Source organism: Pinus tabuliformis, chromosome 7, assembly GCF_031772625.1.
Source record: "Pinus tabuliformis cultivar Carrire ecotype Pingquan chromosome 7, CPIR1, whole genome shotgun sequence".
In the NCBI taxonomy this organism is placed as follows: Eukaryota; Viridiplantae; Streptophyta; class Pinopsida; order Pinales; family Pinaceae; genus Pinus; species Pinus tabuliformis.
Window position 1 is genome coordinate 494949705 of NC_142293.1, and position 21552 is coordinate 494971256.

Consider the following 21552-nt stretch of genomic DNA (forward strand, 5'->3'; position numbering starts at 1 on the left):
GAGGCTAATGGATGACATCTTGTGGCCATTCACCAACTCATTTGTAGTGGTACACTTGGATGACATCCTGATCTTCAGCCAGAGTTGGGAAGAGCACCTCCACCACATCCGACAGGTTCTGCAAACACTGCGGCAACACAAGTTATGTGCCAATTTGGAGAAATGCACTTTTGGCATGACCCAAGTTCAGTATCTGGGATACATTATTGATGAACTAAGGGTGCATGTGGATCCAGCCAAGATCCAAGTCATTTGGGATTTGCCATCTCCAACCACTCTGACAGAGCTCCGCAGCTTTGTAGGTCTTGCCAACTTCTACCGCAGGTTCGTGTTGGGTTTTCTCATATCACTTGGCCCTTGAGTCAAGTCAACAAGGGAGGAGAAAAAGAAAAATTCTTTTGGTCTAAATCTCAATAGAAAGCATTCACAGAGTTGAAAGATCGCCTCTTCTTGGCACCAGTGCTCGCATTACCAAACTTGCAACAACCATTTGAGGTCGAGACAGATGCCTCTGACTATGCTATTGGGGCAATCCTTACTCAATATGGGCATCCAGTGGCATATCACAATGAGACACTTTCAGACATAGTTCGGAAGTATCCCACTTATGACAAAGAGATGTATTCCATTGTGCAAGCCTGCCCACAATGGAAGCATTACATTTTGGGGAAGGAAACGGTCATCAACACAAGCCACTGACCCCTATAGTTTATACAGACCCAAGGGAAATTGCAGAATGATCACCATCAGAAGTGGTCAACATACCTGCAATAGTTCCATTTGAATATCAAGTATAAGAAGGGCATCACCACTAATGTTGCAGATTGCATCAGTCGACCACCAATCCTGGCGTTAACCACCATGCTTAACTCTTATGGGCATGAGACTTCTAATTGGCCACTTCTCTACAAAATCGACCCAGAATTTGGCCACACATACCAAACACTCTTAGAGGGTCAGCATGTTCCAGCTTTTCACCTCCAGGATGCCATGTTATGCCACCTGGGTCACCTTTGTGTTCCTTCAAGCGAGCGTGCCAAGATGATTTGGGAAGCACACTACAGTCAGGTTGCTGGGCATTTTGGGGTTGAGAAAACAGTGGAAGTGCTGTTGAAGTATTTCTATTGGTCGAATCTTCGCCAGGATGTCGGGAAGTACATTAGATCATGCACTGCCTACATTATTTCCAAACCGACCATCAAGAAGCAAGGCCTCTATACCCCGCTTCCTACCCCTAGTCGACCTTGGGAATTCATCTCCATGGATTACATGTCAGGCCTTCCTTCTACTAAGCATGGAAACGACTGTGTTTTTGTGGACGTCGATAGGTTCTCGAAGATGGCCATTATGGCAGCCTGCAAGAAGAATATCACAGTAGAAGCCACTGCTAAACTCTTCTTTGAACGAGTGTGGGTACACTTTGGGATCCCATAGTCTATCATCTCAGATTGGAACAGCAAGTTCCTTAGTACATTTTGGTCCAGTCTCTGGTTGATGCTGGACACCAAACTCACTAAGTCCACAACCTTCCATCCTCAAATTGATGGCCAGACAGAGGTTGTCAACAGGATGATCGTACACATTCTGCGCATGTACAACTCAAAGCATCCATGCACATGGGATGAGAGCCTCCCCTATGTTAAGCACAGCCACAACTGGGCTTTCCATAGCTCGACTGGCCACAACCCTTTTCAGGTGGGCCTAGGATTCTAGCCACTATGTGTCATTGATGTGGCCATGACATTTGTAGCTACTCACGCAGATTCGGCTCATGTCCAATCCGAAACAGATAAGGCAAACAGTTTCATTAAGCACATCCAACATATTCACCAAAAGGTCCACGACATTCTAGAGAAACCAAATGCCAAGTACAAGCAGTGACATGATCAACATCGGGTGTTGCACAAGTTTTAGGTGGGCGACAAAGTTTGGTTGTGTTACACTAAAATTTGTCACCATGACTATTTGCAGTTAGTATGGCTCCATCAACTGTCATACTATCCTCCTTGGCAAGTCTCATACCTCTGCTCTCCATGTCAAACTCCAAGAAAAAGAGAAAGTCTTTAAAAATCTATATATCTCTAGGTACGCAGTTTCTCTTAGCCTTACCTGTGTGTACGCACCTCAAGTTCACAATACCTGCATACTTGTACGCTCTGTCTGTAAAGGGCTGGGTGCGTACTCCTGTAAAGGTCAAAAGGCGCAAGTTTCACTCCAAAAAAGTTACTTGTGGTCATTTCTAGAGCATTCTAGAAGCTTGTTTGATGTGTATGGAGCGCCTCCAGATGGTTCATGTATCCCTATGAAAGAGGAACTTATCCCATCAAGAGGGGAGCTATCCCATCCAAAGAGGGGCTTATCCCATTGATGGTGGACCTGATTAACTTCCTCTAGAGCACTATAAATACAGGCATTGGGCCAGAAGGAGGAGAGGTTGAAAGCTGAACATTCCTAAGGGTAGATGCTGCTGGAATTAGGACTCCCTTATAGAGCTTGAGAGGAGAGATTCCCATCCTTTCCTAGCCTTATTTGGAAGTGGTTGAGCTGATCAAAGTAAAGGAAAACTCTTGCTGGACCCTAGGAGGGACCTGCACAACACCAAGGCTCAGGTTATAATGGTTTCTTTTGTTTCCACTTAATGCAAATAAACTCATTTTTCTCAACAGATTGTTATTCATGATTTGTTTCATATACTCCTTGGTCTGTATGATAAATATGTGTTATTTTATAAGTTTATCAGGTGCTATTCAATCTTTTGGCTTGTTAGTGAATGCAGGTTTCGAAGAGAAGGAGGAGCTCATCCAGATCGGCGAGGCTGGACTACTACAAAGCGTTGGACTAAAGGTATGTTATAATCACCTGATTACTTTATTCTAAATGCATGTTTAGAGAAAGGTAGTGTTTATTTGTCTTGTTTGTCACTAGAAAGCCTTAGCTTCTAGGGAGGTCGGTTTTGTCCGCAAAATTGACTCTTTCCGCATGACAAAATGGCGACTCCACTGGGGACTCCATTGATGTGAATGATTTTTCCTTTGTGTGAAACTTTGATTTGAGAAAAGTCGTTTGTTTTCTGTTTTTGGCTGTTTTCCTGTGTATTTGGTTGGGCTAGCTTAGGGTTAAATTAGATTTTATTTTTTCTTAGTTTTGCTAGAAGTACGCAGCCTCTGCATTGAGCACAGTGCGTACCTATACGCACTGCAGCTTTGTGCACAGAGCGTACATGCACCTGTGCAAACAGGTTGCCTGCGTACCCTGTCAAAATTGAGAAAATTTCAATTTTCTTCTTTTTTGCCTCTTAGATTTTGTTTTTAATTTGTTTTTTCTGCCCAGGTCCACTGGTTATCTGCCATAAATCTTCACCTAAGCTTGTTTCATCAGTGTCGAGAGTTTTAGTGAAATTCATAGAGATTTTTCCCTAGGGTTTGATTTTTGCACTGGTCCTGTAGTGACTTTGGCTTTAGAAGTTGTAAAACCTTGGATCTCCCTTGTTTTGTTCAGTCTTCTTAGGAGTCAGACCTGTCATAGAATCCACCCTTGTGAGAACCTACCTTTGTGTTGTCTCTTTGCCGAATCTCGAAAAAGTTTGTTGATTGAACTTTGAATTTTATTCTTAAGAAAAAGAACAAAAGGTTTTGATTTTTGTTTTTGACTGGTTTTTGATTCTGCATTAACTAGTCCTTAGTTAAATTTTGACTGAGTAAAACATCCTGGAATCATATTTGGTAGGCTTTTGCCTCATTAGATTTACTTTTAGGTGCATTTCTCATAGATTTGCTTTTGAGTGAAATTGAGTTGATTTGATTGCTATAGATTTTTTAACTTTGATTTCTTTTAAAGTAAGTTTTACATGTTTTGTTAATTAGGGAAAAATACAAAAAAAAAAAACTCTTTTGAAGAAAAGTTTGCTTTAGTAGCATTTGAGTCTTTGAAAAGAAAAGGAATTTTCGTGAAGTAATTAGTGGTCATGTGTTGTATGTTTTGGAAAAGATAAAGAGTTTGTTTCTTTGATTTTCATTGCCAAGAAAGTTGTTTTTATATCAATTTTGCATTCTCCAACTCTCTTAGCTAGGGAATTCATTGAAAAAGAAAATTAGTATAAATCATCCTAAATGCATCTTTTTAGTGGATTTGAGTCGAGTCTACACACCATCAGTTTCATCTCCACTACCTTTTGTCCTAAAGAAAAGCCATAAAAATTAACGCTTAAAGTAAAATCAACTTAGTAACTTTTATTTACTAGGGCTCTGAAACACCAATATAGATCAGGCTAGTGTCTTGGAGTAGGAGAGTAATTAACTCTCCAAGACAGTAAAACCAAACAAGTAGCTCATCTTGTGGTAGGATAAATCCAACTGTTTCATTTGTACTCTGGGAAAGCTCCTCTTAAAGGAGAAGCACGAGACCGTGTCCGAACCAGTGAGGGGATCAATCCTCCTTCATTGGGAAAGACGCCAGATACGCACGTACTACAAACGGTAAACCTCAGATTATTGTCGAGGAGCCTGGGGTCACTTGTCAGTAAACCTTGGATTATTGTCAAGGAGCCGGCAAGGGGATTGAGCTTGTTACTCTGCCCTTGCGTGCTATCGGGTCGTAGACTGTTCCCCCAGGTATATTTGTTGCTGTTGGTAACCTTAGTGACCATTATCTTTACGATTCTACCGAGGTGACGGTGGAGGGAAGATCCCACTGTACCTGGAGCAGACGTCGGCTAGACTCACTTGGATTTTCCGGGGGGTTCACTTCACTCGAGACGGTTAAAGTGGAGGAACTTGTGCCGGTCTATTCATTAAGCAGGTTGTCGGGGTAACTGTTCCACCCACCACTTCTTTATTGAATTCGGCGATGTTGGGTTTCATCTCCAACTAGTGTTTTCGGTCCGGAAGGCTACTGTTTGTGTATGGTTTGATGCCCTAGATTCTTTAGGCGTGTGATTCGAATTTGTTTGGTTCTTTAGAGACTTTAGGCGGTTTGCTTTGAGATTTTACTTTGTTTACGTGTGCAGTAGTTAAAAGTTTTTAACTATGGCTGAATTACCAAGACAGTCCCGTAGACTTCGAGGCAAGTCTCCTGAGATTGTTACCGTGGCCGATTTGTTGAGGAAGTCCCGTAGACTTCGGGGCGAACCTCCTGAAGACGTCTCGGGTCATTACGAAGGTTTGAAAGTCCTTGTAACTCCTAGTGGCAGTAAAGTAGGTTCACCTGAAGAAGGAGAGTCGTCGTTGGTAGTCCATCCAGATTACCAAGGTCTAGAAACAGGTTATAATCCCAAAGCTATTGTAGTTTCCGAGCTTGCTGGTAATTTTTCATCTACTAGTGATATAGGCGAAGAACCTGAAATATCTGAACCTGTTACTCCAACTTCTAGTGCTCCTGATTCACCTAGGGTAGAAAGAGTCATCACCGAAAACCTTCCTGCTGGTTTAATAGCTATTGAAGAACTTGCTCCAGAGGAAGAATTTGGCGTTTCTATCCTTGAAGATCAACCTACTATTGATCTAAGGGAACGTGAATCCATCTTTTACAGTCCTCCTAGAAGTACTACTTGGTATCTTTCGTTAACTAATTATTTAGACAACTCAGGGTCAAGTTTTTCTCCACCTCGTACTCCTTATCCGTCTGGAGGTATATATACTCCTGTAAATATGTCTGGTCAGTCGTCTATGTTTACTCAATCTCCTGAATCTTTCTTGTACGGCAGTCCTTCTGTTCCCTTTGGGTATCAGTCACTTTCTGGTACTTTTGCGGGAGCATCTCCTCAACCCATTGAACATGGGTTATTAGCTAGAAACAATGGTAATAAACCGTTGGGTGTAGGAGACATTTACATGATGTCAGGTTCAGTTCCCGGTTCTCAACCTCAAGGTGGCCAGTTTCTGCCTGGGGGGCAACCTCAATTAACGCCTGGGGGGCAACCTCACAGCGTCTGGGGGCAACCTCAAGGACAGTATGTACCCATAGTACAATACATTCCTCAAGGTCAACGCCAGCCTCAATATGTACCCCAAGGTCAACCTCAGTATCAATTTATAGCTCAAGGTCAACCCCAGTATCAGTACTTACCTCAAGGGTATCTACCTCAAGGTCAGTACTCGAGTCAAGGTTATCAACCACCCCAAGGTCAATCTTATGTTCAAGGTACGGGAAATGTACCTTTCAATTATCAATCCTACCCTCAATCCGGTTATGGATCTCAATATCCTCAACCTGTCATGGGTCAATACCCCGGAATGAACATAGTGTGGGATCCATCGCAAGTTCAACAGGTATTGCAGCCAAGTGTACAGTTGTCATCTCAAGCTGGACAACCCTTAGTTTCTGGTTCACCCCAGCAACCAGTCCAGTCTAATATTCAAACTTCTGTACCTTCGGTAGTTACTCAGTCGCCCATTGCACCTAGTACTCCATCTCAAACGACTGCTGCAACCACTGCAACATCTGTTCCTTCCACCACACTTACTTCTGGAGTATCGACAGCTCCGGTTTCTACTGTCTCTGCAACTACTCCTCAGACATCTTTACCCTTGTCTGGATCTACGATTCAAACTACGGTTCAGATGCCTGTAGGACAACCTGGTTTAAGTACGGTTGTTACTAGTCAACCACAATTCGCTTATCAACCGTACCAGGGACAGTACCAATACGGGCCTGCTGTCCAACAGCCAGTTTACCAGTATCAACCGTATCCTGGGTACACTTATCAACAACCTCAGCAACCCCAGTACGGTCCGGTTAATCCTGGTTTTCCAGGAGGATACAATATCCCGAATGCGATTCCTATTCCAAGTTATCCTGGATATCCTCCTCCTGGGACTGGTCTTGTGACCCAGAGTTTTAGGGATCCTAATCGGCAATTACCGTTTATCGCAACTTTGGATTTACCAGACTTGTCGCGCCTAACGAACGATCCAATAAATTATCTTCCGTTTTGGCCGCCAATGCCAAATAAGTTGCCCAGTGATATTCCCAAGTTTGAGGGTAAGTCTGGAGAGGATCCGTCCAATCATGTGATGACTTACCACCTCTGGTGTGCTTCAAATTCCATCTCGGATGATTCGATCCGCTTACGTCTTTTCCAGCGTACGCTCATTGGTCTCGCGGCCAAGTGGTACATTGAGTTACCACGGGCCTCTTTTTATAATTTTAGTCAGTTAGCTACCTCGTTCCTAACTCATTTTCAGTTTCCGGTCAGATATGATAATGGCACGGAGTTACTGACTTCATTAAAACAATCAACGTCCACCTATATTTCTGATCATATTCATGAGTGGAGACGTCGAAGGCGATTAGTGAAAGTTTTTATCCCGGATCAAATCTTAGCTGAATGGTTTGTTAAATCATTGTTACCGAAGATTACTGAAGACGTAGCTAAGGCCGGAGTAGTTACTGAGGAGCAAGTGATTGCTCAAGCGCAGTACCTTGACTTAGTTTACACTCAGTCAGGTACGTTACACGAAAAGATCCCAGATATTCCAAAGTCAAATCAAATCGCTGCTGCTCCTTCGGGATCTCATGCTGCTGATGGCATGATTGGTACGGTAAATACTAAAAGCAAGAAGAATTCTTCAAAGAATTCTTCGCCCATTATAACCTTACCAGATTCCCCGACAGGAGAATCTTCTCCTGAAGTTTCCGCTGATATCCACACTGTAGAGTCATCTACGGCTAAATCAAAAAACGGTGGGAAGAAGAAAGGTAAGAAGAAGAGTAAAGCAGAAAAGACTCCAAAGGAGAAAACAGAAAAGTCGGAAACCAATGACGAAAAGCGCAAACCTCGATATCCTTGTCTTATTTGTGAAGAGGATCATTTTACGAGAGATTTCCCTCATCGGGCCGAGGTTGTGAAAATCGTCAAGGGTTCCCCAACTCCTGCTGTTTTGAAAGATCCATTTCCAAAGCAGGAGAGTAAGATGATAGGTTCTTCCTCGGGTGCCAGTGAAGAACCCATATTGATGATGTCTCATGTAAGGATTGCGACTCGATCGCAAGATTATGGTAGTAAAAGTCCTGTTGATGGATCGAAAGAAGCAGAATCTTCTCATTCAAATCCATCAACCTCAGCTCCCGGTTCCGATCCACTACAAATCGAGAAACCTAACCCTGACTTAGTAATCAAACCGCCCTCCAAGGGTGTACTTCGAAGGTCTGCTTTCAATCCACATGCGAGAGCGGCCCAGAATTACAACATTTTTGAGGATTTAGCTGTTTCACCCTCAGCAATGTCGGCTTTAGAAGTGCTGCAATCATGCCCAGCACAGCGAAAATTACTTTTGTCGGCTATAGGAGCTGTTGATGTTTAGGACCCGAACCTAATAATCTTTGATCTAGAAAATAGTACACCGCGTTTGCCTCATCAGATGGCTTTCCAGATCCCAGTGATAGTCAAAAACAGGCCTATTCATCGGACTGTAATTGATGAGGGAGCTTCCACGTGTATTATGTCGATACAGTGTTGGAGATCGCTTGGTTCTCCTTCACTAAATCAATCCCCGACAATTCTTAAGGCCTTTGATGGCCGTGGGTTCCATCCATTTGGCATTCTACAGGATTTGCCTATAGGGGTTGAAGGAAAAACTGTTAGTCTAGATGTGGAGGTGGTTGATGCCCCTCTAGACTACAACCTTCTCTTGGGTCGAAGTTGGTCTTACGCTATGACAGCGGTCGTTTCATCGGTCTTCAGAGTAATAAAGTTTCCACATAATGGCAAGATCGTAACCATAGACCAGCTGGCTTACTTTTCATCCGACCCAGCCTCTTCAGAGAGTATCCAGCATGTCGGTAAAACGACTATCCCATACAAGGATGTTGGCGTAGGATTAGTTAAAGATGTCGGTTTACTGGGAACTTTTCCTTTTCCTCCAATCAATGCCGTGTCTTCGTTTGCATCTATTCATATGATTACTTCAGACACCATTATTTATGACGATCCTTGGATCGTTCCTTCTGAATCTGAGATAGACTCATTTGGTGACGTAATGCCTTTGAGTCCATATGAAATTGCCTATGAGGCCGTGCAGTCTTTTACCGACCCGAGTTCAACCAAAATCGACCAAATGAATGTGGTCCGTGAGGAATCCCTTTTCACGTCAACCTCGGAGTTAATAACGTTTCCCGAATTTGTGTCATCTGACGAACAACTTTGTGAAGTCCTGTGCGTAGACGATTTACCATGGGAAGATCTCCATCATAGATCTTCGTTTTTACCTGAGGATGATCGTTTTGAAAACGATTTCTCATCAATCTTTACAGCTGAATATGTCAAAGAAGCTCAGAGTCCAATGAAACATCCTGATTCGGAGCTGAATTTGGGAAACATTTCTCGTACTATTCCCATTGACATTTCACTCAAGCCTGGAATTGTTGAGAACATTCATATAGGTGCCTCATGTTCAGATAACGAAATTCATACATACAAGGCCCTATTTCAAGAATTCTGCGACGTGTTTGCCTGGTCTTATGAGGAAATGCCAGGAATTGATCCCGCCATTGTTGTCCATGAGATCAAGACTTACCCGGACGCTAAACCCGTCCGGCAACGTTTGCGTCAGATTCACCCACGAAAAGCGGCTGCAATTAAAGCAGAAGTTGAGAAGCTGTTGAAAGCAGGTTTCATTTATCTGATCCCGTTAACGGATTGGGTATCGAATATTGTTCCGGTTAACAAAAAACAGAGAACAATAAGAATATGTATCGATTATAGGGATATCAATCGTTCTTTTCCCAAGGACAACTATCCAACACCCTATATCGATCAAATAATTGATGATTGTGCCGGCAGTGAAATATTTTCCTTTATGGATGGTTTTTCCGGTTACAACCAAATCAATATTCTACCTGCCGATCAACCAAAAACGGCTTTCATTTGTCCATGGGGGACATTTGCTTATTGCAAATTACCTTTTGGGCTTAAGAATGCCGGAGCCACTTTTCAAAGGGCGATGTCTTATGCATTTCATGACATCAAACACATTGTGCAACTGTATCTCGATGATTTGCCCGCTCACTCCTTACACCGAGCTGATCACCTTGTCCATTTACGAGCAATCTTCATGAGGTGTAGGCATTATCGTATACGGTTGAACCCACACAAATGTGTCTTCTGTATAGAAGTGGGACGATTGCTGGGATTTGTAGTTTCAAAAGCCAGCATTCGCGTCGATCCCTCGAAAGTAGAGGCTATCATCAAATTGCCTCCTCCTTCGAGTCTTCGCCAACTCCAAAGTTTGCAGGGGAAAGCAAACTTTTTACGCCGATTCATTCCTAACTACGCCGAGATTACCAAGGGTTTTACCCGGTTGTTGAAACAGAACGCTCAATTCTCTTGGGATGAGATAGCTCAGAAATCTTTTGATGCGCTCAAGCACGCGTTAACCCATGCACCGTTGCTGCATCCTCCCAACTACAACCAGGATTACTTTTTGTACCTCACCGCCGCTCATTCCACCATTGGAATGGTCTTAGTCCAGGAAGACGAATTCGGAACGGAACATGTGATCTATTACCTTAGTTGGATGTTAAATCCCACTGAGCTCAAATATTCACATGTGGAGAAATTGGCCTTGGCAGCCGTTCAAGCTGTCCAACGTTTTCGTCACTACATTCTACTCTGTAAAACTACAGTCATTTCGGATTGCAACCCTATGATCTACATTTTGACTAAACAATTGCTAGGGGGCAAGTACTCTAAATGGATCGTTATCCTGCAAGAGTTCGACTTGGAGTTTGAAAAGTCTAAGTCTAAGAAATCTTTAGTTTTTGCAGAGTTGATGTGTGATTTCCCGCGTGCTGACACGGAAACTGTGGCAGAGGAACCCATTGCGGACGAATCTTTGTTTCTCATCAGCACTTTAGATCCGTGGTATGGGGATATAATTGTCTATCTCCAAACCCAATCCTTTCGGCCCGAAGTTTCAAAGTCGGAACGTTGGAAAATTCGATTCCAGTCCCAACAGTACAAAATTATTGGAGATACTCTTTATCGCCGAGGGGCGGACTTTGTTTTTCGTCGTTGCTTAACTCATGAGGAAGATGAAAGGGTTTTGAATGACTGTCACTCTGGAGCATGTGGCGGTCATATGTCTGGGTATGCCACAGCCCAAAAGATATTGCGCGTTGGCTACTTCTGGCCGTCCTTATTTAAAGACTGTATTATTGCGGTCCGGAAATGCCACAACTGTCAAGTGTTTGATCGCAAGATGCGCGCACCACCTGCTCCTCTCCACCCTATAATTGCCATTGGTCCTTTTGCCAAATGGGGTATCGATTTTATTACATGTAACCCTCACTCGGCCGGGGGGCATGCGTATATCATCCTTGTGGTTGATTATTTTACTAAGTGGGCCGAGGCGATGCCTACATTCGAGGCAGACGGCAAGACAGCTGCAATTTTCGTATTCAATCACATTATTGCTAGGTTTGGTGTCCCACAAGCGATAATCACTGACCATGGGCGCCATTTTCAAAACGTTATGATGACAGAACTTACAGTCCAGCTTGGTTTGTGTCACGATAGCTCAACTCCTTATTATCCACAAGCCAATGGCCTGGTTGAGTCCATCAACAAAGTTTTAGTTATCATGATCCGACGAATCATTGGTATTCATCGGTCGAATTGGCACAACATGTTATTTTCCGCGCTTTGGGCGTACCGAACCTCAGTGAAAACATCAACAGGGTTCACTCCTTTCCAACTAGTTTATGGTTTGGAAGCAGTGCTACCCATTGAATGCGAAATCCCGTCACTTCAAATGGATGTTGAATTACTTCCAGCTACTTCCGAAGAGGAGAAGCGTCTATTATACTTAGCTCAATTAGATGAGACTCGACGTGACGCTGCATTGGCAATCGAGACTCACGCAAAACGGATGAAAGCTCAGTATGATCGCAACGTGACCCCTCGAAATTTTTCAGAAGGAGACCTAGTGTTATTATATGATCAAGCTAACGATAAATTAGGTGCTGGAAAATTCGTTCCTATGTGGCATGGGCCCTACATTGTCAAGTGAAAGCTAGCAAAAGGGGCCTATGAGCTGGTAGATTTTGATGGGGACTCTTTGGGTAAACCCAGAAATGGACTTTACCTAAAGAGGTATTATGCTTAAATGATGGGTATGGAGATTTAGTTAGGTTAGTTTTTTCTTTCTAGCTGGTGTGTTTGTTTGTATAGACAGTGTGCTTAGCTTAGAGAGTGTGTTTTTCGTCGTTATTCTGGCTTATCTTGGTTTTACTCTTGATATTGCAGATGTCGACGCCTCTCCAAACGTACATTGGATTCGCTGATGGTGCTTGTCGTAGTACACGGAATATCTCTTCCGCAGCTTGGGTTATCTATTCGCCCTCTGACGAGTTAGTTTCTATGCATGGGGTGAGCCTCGGTCAAACAACAAACAACATTGCAGAATACAGTGCAGTGATTGAGTTATTGTCCGAATCTATTTCGTTTGGTATTCGGAGTTGGATAGTGAGGTTAGATTCTGAACTCATTGTATTACAACTTAATAGAGTCTATGCCATTAGAAATCCAGTGTTATTAAGGTTATTTTTTAGAGTGCGCCTCTTGGAACGTGAATTTGATTACATTGAATATCAGCATATTCCAAGGTCTTTAAACACATTAGCAGATGCAATTGCTTCTCGAATGTTAGACAGACATTTGCGATAATCATACATGTAAATTTAAAAACATTTCATCACACATGTTTAACAAAATAAGACGGTAACAATGATATATATAAATAGGAGTGTGTCAAAAAATACATCGTCTTCGATCACAGGTTGAAAAACACCTTATGATCGGCAAAAATGATAAGTACAAAAAATCAAAATGTCACATGTGTCTACAAAAGTGACCATCCAATCACTGGTGGTGCTCTCTATACGACACCACTGCACGGGCTACCCTACACAAGAACCTCCTAAAAGGTCCTGGGACTGCGACCACATAGCGCTGCAGTCTGATAGGAATATCGTCTATAGTCGTCTCTGGTATGTCTACCGTAAGACGCTCTAGGTCTTGTTCCAACTCAGCTAAGGTCTCTGCGGCCGCGTCCTGTGGGGCCGGTGCTGGTGCAACTGGTACTCTTCTCTCGAAAGGCCGGAGTTTGGCTGGACGCTGTGGACCTACATCTGCATTTTGAAAATTGTCACTGTCAGTTTTGAGACGATATAAAAAAAAAAATATAGATAATTTAAAAACTTGTGAAAAATGAAGTACCTATGTCGTCCCATTGTTCTCCCGGTGGAAGAATCATGTCCGGATCTCCACGAAAATCAACTCCGGCATACGAAAAATCCTGTATCGAGAAGACCTGGTTCTCTAACCAGTGAAAATACTCCGGTCTAAATCGGACAACCTCCGTGCCCTCGTCAGGATGACGGGCCATCACCGCAACCCATTGCATCAACTTAGGCTCTCGGGTATGCCTAACCTCAACAGTGAGCTGCTGCGGGATCAGCATTGGAACCCTCTCTAGGGCAAAACTCACAACTAAAGGCCCATAACCAAAAGTCTTCAGCTGTCCGTTTTTGGTCCTAGTCAGTTGGCCCTTTAAGTTGCCCAACACAGCATCGCACCATTTGAAAATGGTGCCCTGATAGCAATCAATCGCCATCCGCATATGGGATCCAGTGGCAATGTGCAAAGCGGCAGCCCCGCAAAGTCTGGTAACTGTAAAGGCAATTACCATAAGTTCAGGTCGGGATATCTTTTTTATTTCTATCCCCTTATCCTGGTTTTGGTTATTACACCACTCTAGTCGGAGACTAGCAATGGACTGGCCACCCGGCCTAGTCCCGGACAGAGTCAATTGTTCGCCCCTCTTGGGAAAACCAGTGAGAAAGTAAATATTAGAGGGCTCTATCTCGAGCTGGTGCCCTCCAATGTAAAAGCACTGATCCTGAACGTTCCACCTTTCAACCAGCCACTCTAGAAAGCGCACCTGGGCCCTCATGCCAGGTATGGCCCAGTATTTGTAAAGACCGCATGCCTTCAAAGAATCAATGGAAGGTTGGTGATTAATCGCAGCCAAATCAACATCTTCGTGTTCTCTCTCGCCCCAATCAAGCATGGTGGGAAATCTACACACCACAAAACATCTGTTAGAATCCATAAAATTGAAAGTTTTTGGTTAATTTTGGAGAAATGGGAGTTTCAAAACCCATTCCGCGGTGTACGCAGCCCGCCTTTAGAGACAGGGCGTATGTACGCAGGTTCTCTTAAGGCAAGCTGCATACGCCCGGCATTTTCCCAATTGAGAAAATTTCGGGGTACGCAGGTCACCCATGGGGCACCTGCGTACCCCGAAAAGCGGACCTTGAAACCCCAAGACCTCCAAAAAATAAAACTAAAGCTTAAAAACAAATTCTAAACGAATGGAAATGCAAGGGAGGATGTTTTAGAATACCTGATGAGACGGCGTTCGATTTCGACGGTCGGATTCTCCGCAATGTCCACGGGAAGTTTCTTGCCAAAAGCCCTTTTTCTCTCCTCAACAGTAAAATGGTAAAAATGAAATGGTAAAAGCCCTTTTTATAGGTTTTTTGAGTAAATGAATGTCAAATTTGTTTATTTTCCACCATGAAAAGGTATTTTTCAAGTATTTTTATCTATCTTTAAACAGGTATGAGTAATGTGTTGGTTTTTGCGCAGGATAAAAGGATTTTCAAGGAAAAGGTAATTTTTCACAAACAAAAACATCAGAGTCATCTTTTAAGCCCTTTTCTGACTCCTAAAACATGAAAAGATTGCCGAGCGTTTCTTTTACACTCGTTAAAATGGAATTAAAAGACGGTCCCCTTATAGCCCTTTTCTGACCGTAAAAACAGGAAAAGATTGCCGGATGTTTGTCGTTTCAAATTCGATACTGGAAATAAAACGACGTGTCCTTGATCGCTTTTTACTTTTCAGGTCAAAGACACTAATCATGAAAGTACTCCTTGGTCGCAAGATCAAGCGGTTCTCTCAAGTATTATTTTATACTTTTTCGAGCTTGGGAGACACAAATTTACGAAAAAGTTCAACCTGGAGTCTTCTTAAGTTTTTCAGACTCTCTAAAATTGAAAAACGCCGAGTTTCTCCTATACTGGACTCGTTAAAATTTCACAGTAAAGGACCTGTTCGATTACAAACAGGAACGGACCACTCCTTCTTAGGGTTCGAATCAAAACTAAGTTGGACTCATCCGAAGGATGAGCTTATAATCAAGCATATGTTATCCTCCTCAAGCTTGTAAAAAATAAAGAGGTACTTGCCAGAAATGGTGGGGGAAAAGAGAGAAAAATGAGCCTATTTGTTATCCTTTGTCTCAGAAGAAGCCTTATCACCACTCTTGAACACGACACTTTTCATTCACCTGGGTTGGGAAATCCTTTGCCTCACAGTTGATCAAACCACATTGAAAGTCTTCAGCCAGGTATTAACTTTAGGTCAAATGTCACCAAGCCATCTGTTGTGTCGTTATGTGTTCAAGAGGTCACTGCAAATAAACCATTCATCTGCAAAATACCCGTCATCCATCTCGACCATCCCTGAGTCAGTCCTTACAGCTACATTTCTTCAATTTGATCTATGATTTCGTGTTGTGGGCTTGCCTGCAACGGGTTGCTTTCTATCGACATCAGCACATTATCTAGAAAGATGACCTAGAAATCGTTAGTACCTTGAAATCTGCATGCATCAATGGCAGGTTTCTCGCCTTTGACGACGGTTTACATCATTGACTTTCGATCGAAGGATTCCGTGAAATGTTCGACATCAACTCATTCATTCACATCTCATGGATTGTACTGGGTACTTTGAGAACCATTGACATCACTGGTGGTCTCTCTCACACTTGTTAATAGTTTACATCATTGACTGGTAATCAAGTGGTTTCTACCATGTTCGACATCAACTCATTTATTCGCATGGATAGAATTGTATCTTTTCGGGAAGTAGAAATGAAGACCCTGGATCTAGTTTCCACCATCCAGGCTACGAGGAGTTTTGTATTCATTATATAGTAGACCAACTATAAACAGATGGCTGCATCCATACTGTGTCTACACAAGTCTATGATTATGATGTACTGCAAAATCATTCCTATATCAGAGCAGTAGTTAGTTTCTTAGTTAAAGTTTTCAATCTGAGTATGGGAATGCCTACCTCAGCGATGATATGATCTTATATATGTATTTTGTGTTGAATAGTTGCAGGTTCCGACTGGGCTCTCCACAAGATAATCCTTGAAATGATAAAGTACTTCACCCTTCCTAGATGATATGAAACCCTAATCTACTACAGGCTTCACACTTTAGGGGGCAATCTGTTACACTAAAATTTGTCACCATGACTATTTGCAGTTAGTATGGCTCCATCAACTGTCATACTATCCTCCTTGGCAAGTCTCATACCTCTGCTCTCCATGTCAAACTCCAAGAAAAAGAGAAAGTCTTTAAAAATCTATATATCTCTGGGTACGCAGTTTCTCTTAGCCTTATCTGCGTGTACGCACCTCAAGTTCACAATACCTGCGTACTTGTACGCTCTGTCTGTAAAGGGTTGGGTGCGTACTCCTGTAAAGGTCAAAAGGCACAAGTTTCACTCCAAAAAAGTTACTTGTGGTCATTTCTAGAGCATTCTAGAAGCTTGTTTGACGTGTATGGAGCGCCTCCAGATGGTTCATGTATCCCTATGAAAGAGGAACTTATCCCATCAAGAGGGGAGCTATCCCATCCAAAGAGGGGCTTATCCCATTGATGGTGGACCTGATTAACTTCCTATAGAGCACTATAAATACAGGCATTGGGCCAGAAGGAGGAGAGGTTGAAAGCTAAACATTCCTAAGGGTAGATGCTGCTGGAATTAGGACTCCCTTATAGAGCTTGAGAGGAGATATTCCCATCCTTTCCTAGCCTTATTTGGAAGTGGGTGAGCTGATCAAAGTAAAGGAAAACTCTTGTTGGACCCTAGGAGGGACCTGCACAACACCAAGGCTCAGGTTGTAATGGTTTCTTTTGTTTCCACTTAATGCAAATAAACTCATTTTTCTCAACAGATTGTTATTCATTATTTGTTTCATATACTCCTTGGTCTGTATGATAAATATGTGTTATTTTATAAGTTTATCAGGTGCTATTTAATCTTTTGGCTTGTTAGTGAATGCAGGTTTCGAAGAGAAGGAGGAGCTCATCCGGATCGGCGAGGCTGGACTACTATAAAGCGTTAGACTAAAGGTATGTTATAATCACCTGATTACTTGTATTCTAAATGCATGTTTAGAGAAAGGTAGTGTTTATTTGTCTTGTTTGTCACTAGAAAGCCTTAGCTTCTAGGGAGGTCGGTTTTGTCCGCAAAATTGACTCTTTCCGCATGACAGGTTGCATTTGCAAAAGGAACGCCTTACCGAAGCCTATCGGAAACTCAGACCGCTCCGATATGGTCCTTACACCATTACCAAGGCTATGGGAGACAATGCATTTGAGCTCAACATTCCCCCATTCCTTGGCCTACACCCAGTGTTCAATGCGGACCGCCTTCGGCCATACTTTCCACCATTACTAGACACATCCGACATTGCAGAACAGCTCACACCCACAGAGTTAAATCTAGATTGCATGGAACAAGCTGCAACTGATCGGATCATGGACACACAGATCAAGCGCACTAGCCAGTATAATATCCAACTGTATCGAGTTGTCAAAGCATGCCAACTCCTTCACCAAGGCAAGTGGCTCACCAAGGACCAAGTTCAACAGAAGTTTCCTCATCTCATGGAGGAACTCAACACAATGGGGACCATTTCTTCCTAAGGGGGGAGGAATGATCCAGGTGGGTATTGGTGGCCACCCGCCAAGTCCACTTGGACCCCCACCATTGTTTCTTTCAGATTTTCAGTATCCTTAATTGTAGCACAGTTTACTATTTTTAGCAGTTTTTCGGGTCCTGAACTTCCGGAGCTGTTTTGAGGCCCCAAACGACGTTTTTTGAGAAAACTAGGAGCAACATGGGTCCACGGACCAATGATTCTCTTCCCAAAGTTGTGGTTCTCGAATAGATCTTTCTAACGAGATATTGTGTGCGTCAAATGGAGATCGTATGCCAAAGTTATGACCCCAGGAAGTTGATGTACCAATTTACCCAAACGGGGCCCACAGTTTGGTGTTTCATATTCCAGGGTTAGGTTTTTGGATGTTTAGGGTTTTCCATTGTTTCTCAACAATAAATAGGCCTTTGCGCCTCATTGTAACACAGTTCAGAGGCATGTAGCCGCCACATCTCTTCTCAGAGATAAGCTACCATCGCCCTAGCTAGTTTATTCTCATTTATGTTTGTAAGCATATTTCAGTATTTTACAGTAATGAAATGAAGTATTATTTCTGCTGCATCTCTATATGTATGGTTATATCTGTAATTTGTTGTGTTCTTGTTTAAATCCGGATCAGAACAGATGACTATGCAATATCTTGGAATGTGTACCCATTTACCTTCTCCACTACCACCCACACTTGTGTTTGCAATAATACCTTTTGGGGGGGGAGGCACATCCCTTTCATTTATTCATATTGGAATGATGGCCATGCCCTTCCCCACCTTTCCCTTCCCTGACACCTGATATGGGTAATATCCCAACATATTTCTTGTTTAAAATTTCATTCCCATTAATTTTCTAGATCTTTATAATCTTCTTCAATGTATACTTTATATTATTTTCTTGAATAATTATCTACTCAAACTTACTTTTATATTCTTTTCTTCACTCCAAATACAAACATTAAAATTTTTGTCCATGATGATGGGTGGAATCTCCACTTTAAATACAAACATTAAAGTTTTTGTCCATGATGATGGGTGGATTGTCCACTTTAAATGTTGGACATTTCAAAACTATGAGCATACTATATTTCCAAATTCTATTACAACAATATTCAAGATCTCTTTACTTTACCATGCTATGTTGTGTGATTAAATTAATTGATGGTTATTATTTTTAGTGAATATTTTTACATGTTTTGTTAAATATTTTATTTTTTCTACTGTGAATCTCTATTATCAAACATAACATGTATTATGGAATTATTTTTGCAACCAAATTATATATGGTGGTATATCATGATGTTTTATTTATATAATTTCCATTTCTATCTCACATGACAAGTCAATTAAATTTAATCATCCCATTATTACTATAATGGGCATATGCAAATGTGCTTGCATTTTTTTTCTTATTTTTAATTAATGTGAAAATAAAAGGGTATATACAATGTACATCATATCCTCTTCCATGCCCTTTTATAAAATCTAGAGATTTATACATTACAACTAGATTTTACACTAGTCTGTAATATACTAAACATAAGTGAGGCATACAAAAATGTCCTAGGCACTAGTGCTATAAAATGAATTGGTTCTTATACAAACATTGCACACTAGCTACTTTTTTCATATGACACACTACTGTAGTTATTGATATTACACCCTAGGTCAATTTGTTTATATTACCATACGCAACAGATGGATATGAAATTTTGAATATTTTAGGTGAGATGTTGGCACTTTCCTTTGTTACTAAGCACTAGTGCATGTGTGTATTTATTGCATTGGTGCCTATGTATATTTATCACGCTATTGTGTATCATAGTTATGCACATCATAACATTTTAAATAGTTAAATGCATGTGCCATTTAAAATAGTAGCACTTTCACATTTTTAATCATTGGTGTTATATTTTAAATACTAGGAACTACTGTGTGTTATTTGTTAAAATGCATTAATGTCTATTTTATTGCAAACAATGTTTAATGAATTCAAATAATTGTTGAAAATGGTTTTTATTGATGTCAAAGGTTTTCCAATCAGGTCCCATCTAGATAATCTATCTTTAAAGGAATTTTTACTCGAAGTACCTAGCCCAAATGGGAGCATAGGATATATGTTTGAAAAGATCCCAAGGCCTTTCCAATAATATATTGCATGCCTTCTAACTTCTCACGGTTGAGGAAAAATGATTTTTTGAATATTCATTATACATTCTTCCAATCAATATAGCCATTGGACAAGTCAGCCTAGCCAATGGATGTTGTTTTTCCATGATAGTGGATTCTAGGATAGAATCTTAAATCATTGAAGCTACCAATCCAAGTATCACAACAAGATTACTTTTCACTGCAAAATAATATACAACAGTAAATCTACTAGTGCACAAAATATACAAAACTGTTTACAAATTTATACAACAACCCAACTTTTTTATATTAATCAAACTTATAATACAATAGTCTTTGGCTCTCATACAAGGTATAATGACACTCATACATCCACTTGTAAAAGAACACAAAATACAAGATACACTAACGATCTATCTGATGTAGCATGCAATCACAATTGCTTTGTTTTATCTTGTACACTTTGGGTCCTTCGTTTCCTTTCTATAGCATCTACCTCTATCAATGCACCAACTCCTTTAGGCCATTGAACTCAGCTCTCCAATATGTCCTATAACTGATCATAAGTCCATATATAACCAACACATATGGCCTTCATGCTCACTAGCTACTCCTTTGTCCTTCATGACCACAACGCTTTGATGCTTCTATCCACTGGTGCTCCTTAGCTCTTTTGGGACTTTTCTTCCTAATATATTCTTCCTCTGTTGCTCCAATGAAGACTAACATAGGTGTTACAGATCCATTTGGGAACATCAAATCCCAACATTCAAATCAGTGTTTTAGGGCTCATCAAACCCTAATTTTAGTTGCTTCATACCCTAAACATGTCACCCCTTTGAATGCCTCCTTCCCAGATAGTTTCATGACTTGAAGACATCCAAAAGTAGCCTCTAGAGGGACCAGCGCAGGTAAGCCCTTATGAAGGTGTGCTGCAGAGCAGTTAAGTCCACTGTCAGGGTGCTCTGCAGAGCACTTATGATTCCTTTAACCTGCGCTGAGCGAGAATGAGTGAAATTCACAAAAGGTTTGGGAAATATTCTTATCTTTTGGAGACATCTAGAAGTTTCCCTCACTTATCAACTCCTATGAGCTCAAAAATGGATGAGGAATGAGTCAAGGTGCATCCTACCCTCTCATCCCTTCCTCCATGGAACTAATTATAAGTATGGAAGGCCATTCAATGCCACCATTAATGACAAAACCTCCTTCATCTTCCTATAAATTGACCACTCATCTAAGTGATTAGGGGCTGGACTATGTTGAATTGTAAGGAGATAATGCTGCTATGAGATTTGTCTTTGAAGAAAGTATTGTGATGCTACAAGTTTGTCATGCTTTTGATGTGATGTGGATGGATCCAAGCTGGAGGAATGGCTTTGAATCAAACACCAATGGTTGTAATTCCTTCTTCTATCTAATAAAGTGTTTGAACCTTTTTCCCATATGTTTGTATGTTTCATAATGCTTATGTGTGTGAATTGTATCTGATTCCTTTCACTTATATTCAATAGATCATATGCTTTGATCGTTTTTTGTTTTCTATTGTGTTCACAGGGTACTTCTCAAGCGGACTAAGTACGGGAAGGAGCGACGAAATTGATACAAGGGAGACGAGAGGAAAGCGGAAC